The following is a 14,061-nucleotide window of genomic DNA, read 5'->3' on the forward strand; positions in this document are numbered from 1 at the left end:
GCCTTTTTATTCAATCCAAGATAAATTTTAACTTTCAGTCGGAACTCGCCGTTTAAATTATCGGAAGGTGGACAAAGGCACTTCTCAACCTTTCTCAACTAATGATCAATCGATCAGATCGGACGAAACACTAATGACGAACAAGAACCCCCGAGGAGCAACAGCAAAAAGTGTGGGAAAGCGGGATCGAACAACGGAATCCTAAAGTGCTGCTAAATATTTCTAATGAGCTTCAAGGCTTAAAGACGACGGTCACCAATGCGGATTTCATATGGGCGATGGCATGTATCAAAAATGATTCAGATCGTCGGGAAATTTCTGGTGAGTATTATGCTCTAGCATTCAATCCGCGAATGTTCACTTTTATCATACCCATATGACCAAAACGTAAATGTTTCTTACAGAAATACCTGATCGGGTAAGCGAAACCGGACACTTCCCTGGCCGACATTCACAAGAATGGGTAAACGAAATTTTATTTCAACGTGCAGCTGCATCCGATGGCTACGAACCAATGTTGGACACCCGTGTTCCAAATCCCACCCTCTTGCAGAACCAAGCCGCTGTCGACCGTCGAAAATTACATCAATTTCCATTCAGCTTCCGGCCTCGCTCCTTGTTCCAGCTTTGACGTTTTTTAAAACCATAGAACCTCTCGGGAACTCCGTCACGCTCGAAACCATCATAACCATCACATCAACCAGGATCAAAAGTTGTGTCGAACACGGAACTGTGGGACCCACGAACATTCCAGCCGCTGCGAACGGTTTTGGCTCTGGAACAGTGTCATATTCTTGCCGCAGAATGTGATATACGGTATCTGTATCGTTAGGTTGGCCTGATTTCTTCGGGGATAACGATCGATCACCATGCTCACAAAGCAGTCGGATCTGCGGCCACTTGATCCCAGCAGATCCACATATATTTCTCGAAATAGCCTTGTCATTGAAGCGGACAATTCATAAAATGTTTATGTATTATAACTTACGAATAAAAAAAATAAAAATATGTGTATTTAAATTTCAGAAAGTTCTTTTTTAGATTGTAATGTAAACAAGCCGAAAAAAAAATAATAATAACAGAGAAAAGAAAAAGAAGAAGCAATATGGTACCCACATCTAGGAGAAGTCTAGAAGACCCGTGGTATTCGAGTCTAGAAGATATCGAGGTAATATCTAAGAGACCACACCTGTCATATCCCTACCGGTTCAAACGGTCTACTCGTCTAAAATTTGAGGTAGACACCGGTTTAAACGGTTGTTGCATTTGAGGCGGATTTGAGGTCTGACAGGTTCTAGAAATCGATCAAAAATATCTAGGAGACTCATTTTTTTGTCTCAGAGATATCACGGGAGATTTCTAGAAGACGTTTCCGAGTGGGTAGATGAGCAAAAGCATGGCTGAGTTGATTTTTTTTGTCCGTGCATATGACGTCACAGCCCTTAACGTTTCCATTGAAATCGTGACGTCATGCTCGTTTGGAGACACGTTTGACAGTTCGTTTGGAGACAGAGGATTTATCTTCGCTCATCTATATATTCCAATATCTATAGTATCACTCATGCAGTGGTTCGGCGAGAGAACAGCAGCAGCGCCAACCAATCACGCAATGAGGAAATCAAAATAAACAAACTCCAGCTGGTTTTGGAAAATGAATACATGAGCCGTTTCTAGAACAACATTAGAAAATATCGTTAGAGGATTTCTGTGCAAGGTTTCCACAAAAGCTTTGAAAACAATTTGGGTGATAACAGTGGTGCTGGTGTAAGTAAGACAAATAAGATAAATAAGACAAATAATACAAATAAGATAGATAAGACCAAGAAGAAAAATAAAATAAGTTCCTAAAAGAATTCCTTTGGAAGTTCCTCCAGGAATTCCTTCGAAAGTTCCTCCAGGAATTCCTTCGGAAGTTACTCCAGGAATTTCTTCGAAAGTTCCTCCAGGAATTCCTTCGAAAGTTCCTCCAGGAATTTCTTCGGAACTTCCTCCAGGAATTCCTTCGGTAGTTCCTCCAGGAATTCCTTCGGTACACACTTAACTCAATTTACCGTATTCGGTAAATTTTACCGAATTCTCAACAGCAGAACTTTTCGGTAATTATTTTACAGATTTTTTGTATTTTTTTCCATTGTTCAACTGTCAAAATCACCGAAAGTCAGTAAAATTATTTACCGAACAGTTCTGCTGTTGAGATTTCGGTAAAATTTTACCGACTTCGGCGATTTATTTTAAGTGTGTAGTTCCTCCAGGAATTCCTACGAAAGTTCTTCCAGAAATTCTTTCAGAAGTTCCTCCAAAAATTCCTTCGGAAGTTCCTCCAGGAATTGCTCCGTAAGTTCCTCCAGGAATTCTTTCGGAAGTTCCTCCAGGAATTCCTTCAGAAGTTCTATCAGGAATTCCTTCGAAAGTTCCTCCAGGAATTCCTTCGGAAGTTTCTCCAGGAATTCCTTCACAAGTTCTTTCAGGAGTTCCTTCACAAGTTCTTCCAGGAATTTCTTCGGAAGTTTCTCCAGGAAATCCTTCGGAAGTTCCTCCAGGAATTCCTTCAGAAGTTCTATCATGAATTCCTTCGGAAGTTCCTCCATGAATTCCTTCGGCAGCTTCTCAAAGAATTCCTTCGGAAGTTTCTCCAAGAATTCCTCCGTAAGTTCCTCCAGGAATTCCTTCGGAAGTTCCTCCAGGAATTACTTCGGAAGTTCCTCCAGGAATTCCTTCGGAAGTTCCTCCAGGAATTCCTTCAGAAGTTCCTCCAGGAATTCTTTCAGAAGTTCCTCCAGGAATTCTTTCGGAAGTTCCTCCAAGAATTCCTTCGGTAGTTCCTCCAGGAATTCCTTCGGAAGTTCCTCCAGGAATTCCTTCAGAAGTTCCTCCAGGAATTCCTTCGGTACTTCTTCCAGGAATTCCTTCGGAAGTTCCTCCAGGAATTTTTTCGGAAGTTCCTCCAGGAATTCTTTCAGAAGTTCCTCCAGGAATTCCTCCGGAAGTTCCTCCAGGAATTGCTCCGTGAGTTCCTCCAGGAATTCCTTCAGAAGTTCTATCAGGAATTCCTTCGGAAGTTCCTCCACGAATTCCTTCGGAAGTTTCTCCAGGAATTCTTTCACAAGTTCTTCCAGGAATTCCTTCACAAATTCTTCCAGGAATTTCTTCGGAAGTTTCTCCAGGAATTCCTTCACAAGTTCTTCCAGGAATTTCTTCGGAGGTTTCTCCAGGAATTCCTTTGGAAGTTTCTCCATGAATTCCTCCGTAAGTTCCTCCAGGAATTCCTTCGAAGTTCCTCCAGAAATTCCTTCGGAAGATCCTCCAGGAATTGCTTCGGAAGTTCCTCCAGGAATTCCTCCGGAAATTCCTCCAGGAATTTCTTCGGAAGTTCCTCAAGGAATTCCTTCGGAAATTCCTTCAGGAATTTCTTCGGAAGTTCCTCCAGGAATTCCTTCAGAAGTTCCTCCAGGAATCCCTTCGAAAGTTCCTCCAGGAATTCCTTCGGAAGTTTCTCCAGGAATTCCTTCACAAGTGCTTCTAGGAATTCCTTCACAAGTTCTTCCAGAAATTTCTTCGGAAGTTTCTCCAGGAATTCCTTCGGAAGTTCCTCCAGGAATTCCTTCGGAAGTTTCTCCAGGAATTCCTTCACAAGTTCTTCCAGGAATTCCTTCACAAGTTCTTCCAGGAACTTATTCTAAAGTTTCACCAGGAAGTCCTTCGGAAGCTTCTCAAAGAATTCCTTCGGAAGTTTCTCCAGGAATTCCTTCGGAGGTTCCTCCAGGAAGTCCTTCTGAAGTTCCTCCAGGAATTCCTTTAGAAGTTCTATCAGGAATTCCTTCGGAAGTTCCTCCAGGAATTCCTTCACAAGTTCTTCCAGGAATTCCTTCACAAGTTCTTCCAGGAATTTCTTCGGAAGTTTCTCCAGGAATTCCTTCACAAGTTCTTCCAGGAATTCCTTCACAAGTTCTTCCAGGAATTTCTTCGGAAGTTTCTCCAGGAATTCCTTCACAAGTTCTTCCAGGAATTCCTTCGGAAGTTTCTCAAAGAATTCCTTCGGAAGTTTCTCCAGGAATTCCTCCGTAAGTTTCTCCAAGAATTCCTCCGTAAGTTCCTCCAGGAATTCCTTCGGAAGTTCCTCCAGGAATTCCTTCGTAAATTCCTCCAGGAATTCCTTCGGAAGTTCCTCCAGGAATTCCTTCAGAAGTTCCTCCAGGAATTCCTTCAGAAGTTCCTCCAGGAATTCCTTCGGAAGTTTCTCCAGAAATTCCATCACAAGTTCTTCCAGGAATTTATTCACAAGTCCTTTCAGGAATTCCTTCGGAAGTTCCTCCAGGAATTCCTTCGGAAGTTCCTCCAGGAATTCCTCCGGAAGTTCCTCCAGGAATTCCTCCGGAAGTTCCTCCAGGAATTCCTCCTCCAGGAAGTCCTTCGGAAGTTCCTCCAGGAAGTCCTCCGGAAGTTCCTCCAGGAAGTCCTCCGGAAGTTCCTCCAGGAAGTCCTCCGGAAGTTCCTCCAGGAAGTCCTCTGGAAGTTCCTCCAGGAAGTCCTCCAGAAGTTACTCCAGGAAGTCCTCCAGGAATTCTTCCGGAAGTTCCCCCAGGAATTCCTCAGTTCCCTTCAGAAGTTCCTCCAGGAATTCCTTCGGAAGTTCCTCCAGGAATTTCGCCGAAAGTTACTCCAGGAATTCCTCCAGGAAGAACTTCCGGAATAATTCTTGGAGAAACTTCCGGAGGAATTGCTGGAGGAACTTCCGGAAGGATTCCGGAAGGAACATCCCAAGGAATTGCCGGAGGAAATTCCGGAGGAATTCCCGGATAAATTCCCGGAGGAACTTCCGGAGGAATTCCCGAAGGAACTTCCGAAGGAATTCCTGGAGAAACTTCGGAAGGAATTCCTGGAGGAACCTTCGAAGGAATTCCTGGAGGAATCTTCGAAGGAATTCCTGGAGGAACTTCTGAAGGAATTCCTGGAGGAACTTCCGAAGGAATTCCTAGAGGAACTTCCGAAAGAATTCCTGAAGGAACTTCCGGAGGAATTCCTGGAGGAACTTCTGAAGGAATTCGTGGAGGAACTTCCGAAGGAATTCCTGGAGGAACTTCCAAAGGAATTCCTGGAGGAGCTTCTGAAGGAATTCCCGGAGTAACCTTTCGGATGATTTGGAGACTCTAGAACATCTGCGTTGGACTTATTTGAATAATGAAGCATTCACAAGAGCTCTAAAGACTTATATGGACATGCTGGGTTGCTATCGGTTTAATGTCAGTCGTAGTTGACCTGGTAGATCAATTGAAATCAACTCCCGGACAATTTAGGGACCCTAGAACATCTGCGTTGGACTCATTTGACTGGATATTATTGGATATTATTTGAATTTTTTTAGAGAATTATTCCAGATATTTCGAAAGAGTTCTTCCAATAATCCCTGGAAGATTCCTCCAGGTACTCAGAGAGATAACCCTCTTACATTTCGTGTGGAACCCTCCAAGAATCTCTAGATAATTTCTTCAGGAATACCGTGTGCCTTCATGGCTTCCGAGAGATTGCCACAACAAATTTCGAGAGAATTTCTCTAATAATGTAAAGAGAATTCCTAAACGATTTTCGTGAGCATTCCTGCAGAAATTCTGATAGAATTCCTTCTGATATTTTCAAAAAATTATTTCAGATACTCTGAAGCATCTCGAGAGAATGCGTACAGGAATTTAGTGAAAATTTCTCCGGAAATTCCGGAATTCTGAATTCGGAATTCTCACGATTTCCGAAGAAATTCTCCTAGAACTCTTGAATGAATCCTCAAAGGATACCAGAAGGATTCGTCCCAGTTATCACAAAGATATCCTTCCAGAAATTTTGAAAGAATTTATTAATTAATCTAAAAAAACAATAACTAGTTTCCACTTTGAATTATTTATTATCAGAAATCGTTACTGAATTTAAAAAAAAAACCTTCATGGAATTCAGAAGGAAATCCCTTATGAAAAAAAAGGATTCTCTCTCGAATTTAGTATGGATCCCAAAAGGATTCTAGAAACAAAACCGGAAGGACTAGCCTTATTTGATAGAGTTTTTCAGTGGCCGTGAATTCTATTAGTGACCGTAGATATTTAGTTTTAATTTTCATAACGAATTGAATCAATATATACACCTAGGATTATTTTTATTTAGGTTTTGCCAGTCTTGTCAATCTCATCGTCTCAAATCATCATCGGAGAACTAGGCATTCCGAAAAGATGGATCTTATGAACCAAATGGATCAGGGCTGGATTACGGTTCTGCTATCACCTTCTACTACGCTGTAAGCCGATCCCCAAGCCCAAGCACACGAGGTTACCATGGAGCATATCACGGCGGATTATGTGATCAATTGTAAGTGCAATGAATCAGCTCGATTATTTGTAATTTATTATACTTTTTATTTCTCTTGCAGATGACCTACCCTATCTTAAGTTATTGCTAGAGGAATTCGAAGACGCCAAACAAATTTCATATTAATCTTAGTATCAAGGGCATTAGATTTCGACCCGAGGTTATAGAGCTTAATGAGAAAGTAAGTGACCATATTTAATTCAAGGATGGGAATATTAAAAATTATTTTTTTTATTCTTTTCAGTTTAACCTCCGGGACACAATTGACGGAGGTGATCGAGGTTCGTCTAGAGGAGCAAGTTGCCTAACTTTGATAATAAAATGACCTCCATTCCGTTCACGCAGGATCCCCGCATCAACAGAGCTATGTGCTAAAAAGAAGCCAACTGGAAAGCTGTCCTTTCCACAGCATGCAAGGATTCTAAAATTGATTCCACAATATGTGATTGAGAAACGAATGGAATGACGAGTATACCAAATGGAATTCTTACGGGATTCCATTCGTAAGCCAGTCGGTATTCTATTCTAAATCTATGTTTTTTTCGGAATTCTTCCGAGATTTCAGTCGAAATATTTTCGGTACTCCATTCAGAATCCTTGTGGGATCTCAATCGCAATTCTTCAGGGATTAAATTCAAAATTCTTTAGGGGTTCCATACATAATTTAATTACATATCTTATTAATTTCCATTCGCATTCTACACAATCATTACACGGAATTCCATTCATAATCCGTTCGGAGTTCTACACTTTGAGCACTTTTGTGGAATTTTGAAAGTATTTCTAATGATATCCCGCAATGATTTCGAATAGAATACCAAGGAAATCCATAAAGAATTCGAATGGAATCCCAAAATGGTTTCGAACGGAATTCAAAAGAATTTCGGATTTTATCCCACAGAATTACCAACGGAATTCCAAATAAAATACCGAACGACGAAAGGTTTCCTAAGGGATTCGGAAAAATAACTCGAGTGGATTCCACATGTGATTCTAAAATTAATTCGAATCGAACCCGGGAAGAATTCCGAGTGGAATCCATTCGAGTTTTCATTCAGAATCTTTCCGTGATTTCTTTCGAAGTTTCGTGGGAATTCTATTCGTACTCCTTTGAGGAGAAAATTCGAAATTCTTTTGGTATTTGATTCGAAATAATCGTGGGATTTCATTTGGAATCATTTTGAAATTTCATAGTGTGCTATAGGGAAGTATGGAGGCAAGAAAGAAGAATGGAATCCCACAAGGATTTCGAATAAAATCTCAAGAGGATTCTGATTGACTGATGAAGCAGATGAAATAGCGAAAAGGTTTGGAATGGAATACCAAAAAGGTTACGAATGAAATTACGAAAGGATAGCGAATGGCATCACGTGAGGTTTGTGAATTGAACCCCAAGATTAACCTTTCGATTTGGTATTAAGATTTCATTAGCTATCCTTTCGCAACTTATTTTTAAAGAAATCGGAACCTTTCAGAATTCTATTTCTCATCCTTTGAGAAGTTTATTCTCAATACTTTAAGGATTAACTTCGAATTTACTGGTGATTCCTTTCAAAACCATTCTTGGGAATCTGTTTGGAATCCCCTAAAGATTGTGTAGGGATTCTATCCGGAAACCTTTCGAGATTCCACAAACAGTGCTTCAGCTTTTCGGTCTGATTTTGTTTCAGGATTTTATTTGGAATAATTTCGATGTTCCAATTGTATTTTTGTGATTCCATACGCTTCCTGGAACTCCTTTCGGTATACTTTCAGGATTTCTTTCGGGAATCCCGGGAAGGATTTCGAAACGAACTCTCAATGAATTGATGGATTGTTCAAATGCTATTTGGAAATAATTAATTATTCCTATTGAAATCCTTAGGGAATTTCCAATAATTTATAGAATCTTAACATATCTAAATTCCAATGCCCCTGCTGCCCCTACTCGATTCCATGGAGTTGGTATATAATTCTCACAATCTTTACCCAATTTACGGGCGCATTCCCGAGTAGAACTTGACTTGCTACTGTATAACGATATATGTAAACAGAATTTAAATAAATATTTTTAAATATTTCTAAAATTTTCAATGTAAACAAAGAAAAGAAAAGAACAAAAAAGAAGAAGAATCATCAAGTACCCATATCTCCATCATATCTAGCAAAAGTCTAGCAGAACTGTGGTACCCATGTCTAGGAGATGTCTCTGCGTTATCTAAGAGAACCGATGTGTCAAATCCCTTTCGAGTTTAACCGGTTCAAACGGTCGACTCGTCTAAAATCTGAGGTAGATACCGGTGTAAACGGTTGTTGCATTTGAGGCGGATTTGAGGTCTGACAGGTTCTAGACATCGAAGAAAAATATCTAGGAGACTCATTTTTTTGTCTCAGAGATATCACGGGTGACATCTAGAAGATCTTTCCGAGCGGGTTGGTGCTACCCGCTCGGAAATTTGTTCTAGACATCTCCGCGATATCTCTGAGACAAAATGTTGAGTCTCCTAGATATTTTTCTTCGATGTCTAGAACCTGTCACACCTCAAATCCGCCTCAAATGCAAATAAACTGTTTAAACCGGTGTCTACTTCAAATTTTAGACGAGTAAACCGTTTGAACCGAAAGGGATTTGACATATCAGTTCTCTTAGATAACGCAGAGAAATCTAAAAGACATGGGTACCACAGTTCTCTTAGATTTTTACTAGACATTATGGAGATACGGATCCCTCGATTCTTCTTTTTATTTTTTTATAAATGTTTATATTACATTTCGAATTTGTAAAAAAAACATATTTAAAATACATACATACAAAAAATATAATTGAAAAATTTCATTTTTTCTCTTTACATTTATTTTAGAAATAATAATATACATATATATCGAGAATTGTGAGCGCTCGCATCTGGGAATCGCTGCATCATGTCCAATCAAATCGGTTATCCAGTTCCGGTACTCCGGTTCCATGGAAGGTGGACTGATTGTCTGGAACAGCGCAACCAGAAAGTGGTACCGAGTTTGACCTTGCTTGATCGGTGGGTCCAACGAAATGACAAAGAACATCTGTCGATTATCCTTGTGCGGAAGCAGGAACAACCGCAACACCGGTGACGTGGGAATTTTGAAATCGTGTGTTTTACCGTGCAGCTGGAAGAAACTGGAACACCCTAATGTCGTAGCGACCACCCGGCGTAAGACAATGAATCTCCCGGAAGATAGCAATGGCATCGCAAGTGGCGGAAATGACCGAAGCTTGCTTCATGACCTGGTCCGGGGATACCTCGACCGGATCCGTTTCAGCCGACTCCGTCATAGGAATGTGGAAGCGCATCTCCATTAGGCTGATCGGTGCATCATCGTTCCGATAGAACTCCACGGTCACTTCGTTCTTGCCATTGTTGCACTTCGAAACGTGGCTCAGCGGAATCTCAATGTTGGTTCTGCTTTCCACATCGAATGACAGCACACTGCCCTTGAAGTGAATCGTTCCCCAATTCCAGCCTCGCGTTGGCAGTTCCTTCTCCAGCATGTTCAATCGGAAATTCTGACATTCTTAACAAAGTCCGCAATTATCTGTTCGTCTCCCGTGAACCCAATAAACCTGTGCAGCAACTCATTCTTCATAAACACTCTCAATCCGTAGCTTCCCACAAATTTCAGTAGTTCAGGTCGATATCCAATGCGTTGATGTGCTCCACCTTTGTTTGATGTCCTCCACCTTGTTAATACCCGGGTTCAAAAGATCGTCGGATTGAACAGACACACGGCAATCGTTAATTAAACTGGGATTAAAGGATTAAACTGAGATTTTTCTCCTTTAGTTCCTTTCCAATCCGAAACACGCAAGTGAAAGGAAAAAAGATGGCGACAATCGAAGCGCGAAAAAACTGGACTAAACCGATTCAACTGCAGTTTCGACGACGTTTCGACGAGTGCACCGGTAGATACACACACAATTGTAAATAGCCGAAAGTACTATTATACGGGCCCAAGTATAAATGAATCTTGACTAAGACGGTTTGCGTCTTTTCGAGGTAGATTCCTGTTCGCTTTTAGACATCCTTCCATGCGGGCAGTAGCCTGCCGTGGTGTAGAGAAGGGAACTCTAGTATTTGTTTTGTTCTTTGTGAGGGGGTTCCCTTCTCCGGCCAACGATTTTTAGTTATTATCAGTGTTGGTAAAATCACTCATAAATCTCAATCAACGAGCGCTCCCGTGCGAACGAAATCGTGTGCGATTTTAAAGGAATGCATCACGCTTGAATTTTTCATGCTAAAACGCATAGTTTCACTCATTTGCCAAAAAAACATTTTGGCTTAAAAACGCATTTGTAATCAATTTGGGGGCAATTTATTGCTTATACATAAAAGAGTGTCTAATATTTTATGCGACAAACGCCAATTCACTGTTTTTAAGGTTTTTAACGAAGGAGAACAAAAGAAAACCTACGATGATTCAAATGGATGATTCAACTGATCCATGAGTTTTTAGGTGCTGAGTGTGATATCCAGGAATTAATGGTTCTCTTTATCAGCCAACAAACACCGCTACCGAAAATGTCTGGTTCAGACTCCACACATCTCTGACATCTCCCGTAGGCTTGTCTAGCTCAACATCCCAAACGGTCCTATCAGGATACCACATCCTCCCTTTACGGAAAACGTTGATATGCCTTTCTTACAATATTAACTATTTTGTATCTATTCGTTATGTTGCAATGATCATGGGAATGAGCATGTTTACCGCACAATTCTTACTAGCTAAACCGTGATAAGATGTTTCTAGTCTTTCCTTAAAAACCCTAAACTCGAAACTTCTGGTTAAATTACCTAAATAGCATATTTTTGAAATGTTCTTTCATTATTTAATTGGAAACTCATTTTCCTTATATCGTCCCTCTCGGAACAACAATAAAAAAAACTATTTACATACTTTGCAATAATCAATTATACATATAGAGTTCTTTTATGGATATGAATTAACTTTCGTTAATAAAATGCCTTCGATCATAAACAACAACTCAGCCGCGCGGCGCTTTCATTTTAGTTTCGTCACTCACTTCCGTATCGGTCACTGTTTTCGGCTCTCATTTTGGTTGCTGTATTCCGTACCGGTGACGTTTGACAGTTGACAGTTCATCAAATAGCAGCGCTCTTATCGCGCTACCAAATTTGGTCACGTTAGATAATATTTTTTTCAAAATTAAACCTGATGTACAAAAATACTTACGAGTGCTTCATCATCCAAACTCAAACATAGATGAAACGTGAGTGCTCAGGCACAGAGAACAGACACACAAGTCCGCTCTCAAACATGCATAAGGAATTTAATGGTCTTTTTGAAAACAACTCACAAGTGGCATGAGTATGAAAACTTCCTCTTGGTAATTGCATTAAGTTGTTGATTCCGGACTGCAAGAAAAATAAACTTCAATAGATTCGACGAGCTGGAAAAGAAAAGGTGAAATCCCATTTTGGCGCACAATATAAATTAGATGAAATGCAACACCTAGTATCGCCAAAAGACGTAATTCCACAGTAAGTATCCTAACGTAATTTGATTTACACAGCTTTTTGGATGATAATTGTTCTGGCTTGTTTGTATGCTACCTGTGGCGGAGCGTATAAAAAGTAAAACAAATGTAATCTTCCTGATTTTCTGACGTCTAGTAGAGTATGTAGTATTCCGGACCATCGTAGCTAAACCTTCCGTCCCACAACAACTTCAAGAATCCGGATTCTTCTCCTGCCATATTTTATCACTCTTCCACATTCCGTCACTCTGCCTCTTCTCTATTTTTTCGCTTGTATCAGTGCACATCAGTTGTATCAGGGCCGGATTTAGCCGTAAGGGGGCCCCGGGGCCGACAGTATGTGGGGGCCCCAAAATGTGCAAAATAGGTTGGTTTTGGTACATAATATTTGGCCCTGGTTGTATATGACGTCATAGAGCAATATGTATACTGGAACTGGGCTTTATCTGTCGCACCCGCTTGGTAATGAGCTGACACTCTACGCAAGCTTTTTTTTGATATTATATATTGGTCATGAGCTTTACTCGACGCAATACTTCCTTGTCTACTTCTGTCCGTCCCATTTGTTTTGATCCGATTTACTGCTTGGCAATGAGCTAAAACTCTACGCAAGCATTTCTTTTGCATTGGCCATGAGCTTCACTCGACGCAATGCAAATATTGGTTTTACTTGATTTACTGCTTGGTAATGAGCTGAAACTCTACGCAAGCTACAATTCTGTCTACTTTGTATTGGCCATGAGCTCTACTCGACGCAATACAATTCCTTTTTTTTTCTTTCCATCCAGTATAATATAATGAGAATTCATAAAAGAAATCCATGTATTTCGTAAGCGTAACATGCATGCCGAAACTGATTCTGACCACTACCCTCCGAAGAAGATTGCCAAATTATGCACGCCACAAACTTTTGTTTACTTTTCTCGATATTCACCAATTCGCTTACATTCTGTCTTCTTCCTCACCTCAAAATTCATACACATTGCTGACGTACTCTTTCATCGCATCCTCTCTCCGTGATTTCATTTTTTTATTTACATCCGAATGCAACATATAATCTATCTTACATATATTGATACTTACGAGACACCTATCTTCCTATTTACAATCACACAATAAACACTATCATCATTGACGAATACATAGACGGAGTGGTGGCCATTTTTTCGGGCACCACTCTATACCCCTGGGGAGTGACGGATTACAATTATTACAATCACTCGACCATTGAGAAGCCCCTCAATTCAAATCACGTCAGTTTGACAACAGTTGTCATTTCCATTTTTGTTTACCTCCTGTTTCTGATTCAATCAATGAATCGAGACGAGTTTGTTGAATGTTTTTATCCTCCATGCAGTGTAGGCAGGTGCGGTCGACAAATCAAGACAAAATTTTCAAAACGACTTATCTGCTTTTGTAAACAAAGATTCAAACGACGATTTGACGAATCTGATAGCTCTCCCACGCAAATCAACACCACCAATAGGTAGCTGAAGGTTTCCGCTACCTGCTGATGGTGTTGGTTTGCGTGGGAGAGCTATCAGATTCGTCAAATCGTCGTTTGAATCTTTGTTTACAAAAGCAGATAAGTCGTTTTGAAAATTTTGTCTTGAAATATTAATGTATATAAATAGTTCCCAGTGAAGTTCTTGATATGAGGTAATTATTTGTTGTATTTCAGTAGAATTGCAATATTTTAATACCATTGATTTTCTATATACAGCTTTTCGTTTGGAACTTCTGGAAAATCAAAACCAGCATCAGCAGCAGTCGGTCATCAACATCGTAGGCGACGATTGACGGATGGCTAAAAGGTAAACTAGCTTTCGAACCATCGGTGGGGAATTGTCACAGCTCTGCGAATCGCTGATCCTAGACATAATCGAAAGTTACCAGCTACGGAATCGATTAATCCACCAGAAACTGCCGCAGTTTTACCAGCTACGGAATCAATTAATCCGCCAGCAACCGTCGCAGTTCTACAATTCCGAGCTCCACGGATGTCCCAAGAATATTAAAGATTCCCACGACAGGCCCAATTGCCCAACAGTAAACCAGTGGTCTTTTAACGAATAAGAAAAACAGGGTGTGCGGGTGCAAACATTGACGGCACCTTAGACGAATGGAACCAAGACCTATGAAATCGCGCGGTCCGGTCTGGAAGGTCCAACCGGACGTAAAAATCATTCGGATAACGTGAA

General features: G+C 40.6%; 1 long non-coding RNA gene across 1 annotated transcript; it reads left to right on the forward strand.

The window, feature by feature from the left end:
- Nucleotides 1-5,730: 5,730 nt before the first annotated feature.
- LOC134227099 (uncharacterized) lies at nt 5,731-6,674 on the forward strand. The gene is made up of 3 exons (XR_009983609.1): nt 5,731-6,348; nt 6,410-6,529; nt 6,593-6,674. It is a non-coding gene; the product is annotated as an uncharacterized LOC134227099 (long non-coding RNA).
- The last annotated feature ends 7,387 nt before the right edge of the window (nt 6,675-14,061 follow it).

This window comes from Armigeres subalbatus, chromosome 3 (genome assembly GCF_024139115.2).
Source record: "Armigeres subalbatus isolate Guangzhou_Male chromosome 3, GZ_Asu_2, whole genome shotgun sequence".
Classification (NCBI taxonomy): domain Eukaryota; kingdom Metazoa; phylum Arthropoda; class Insecta; order Diptera; family Culicidae; genus Armigeres; species Armigeres subalbatus.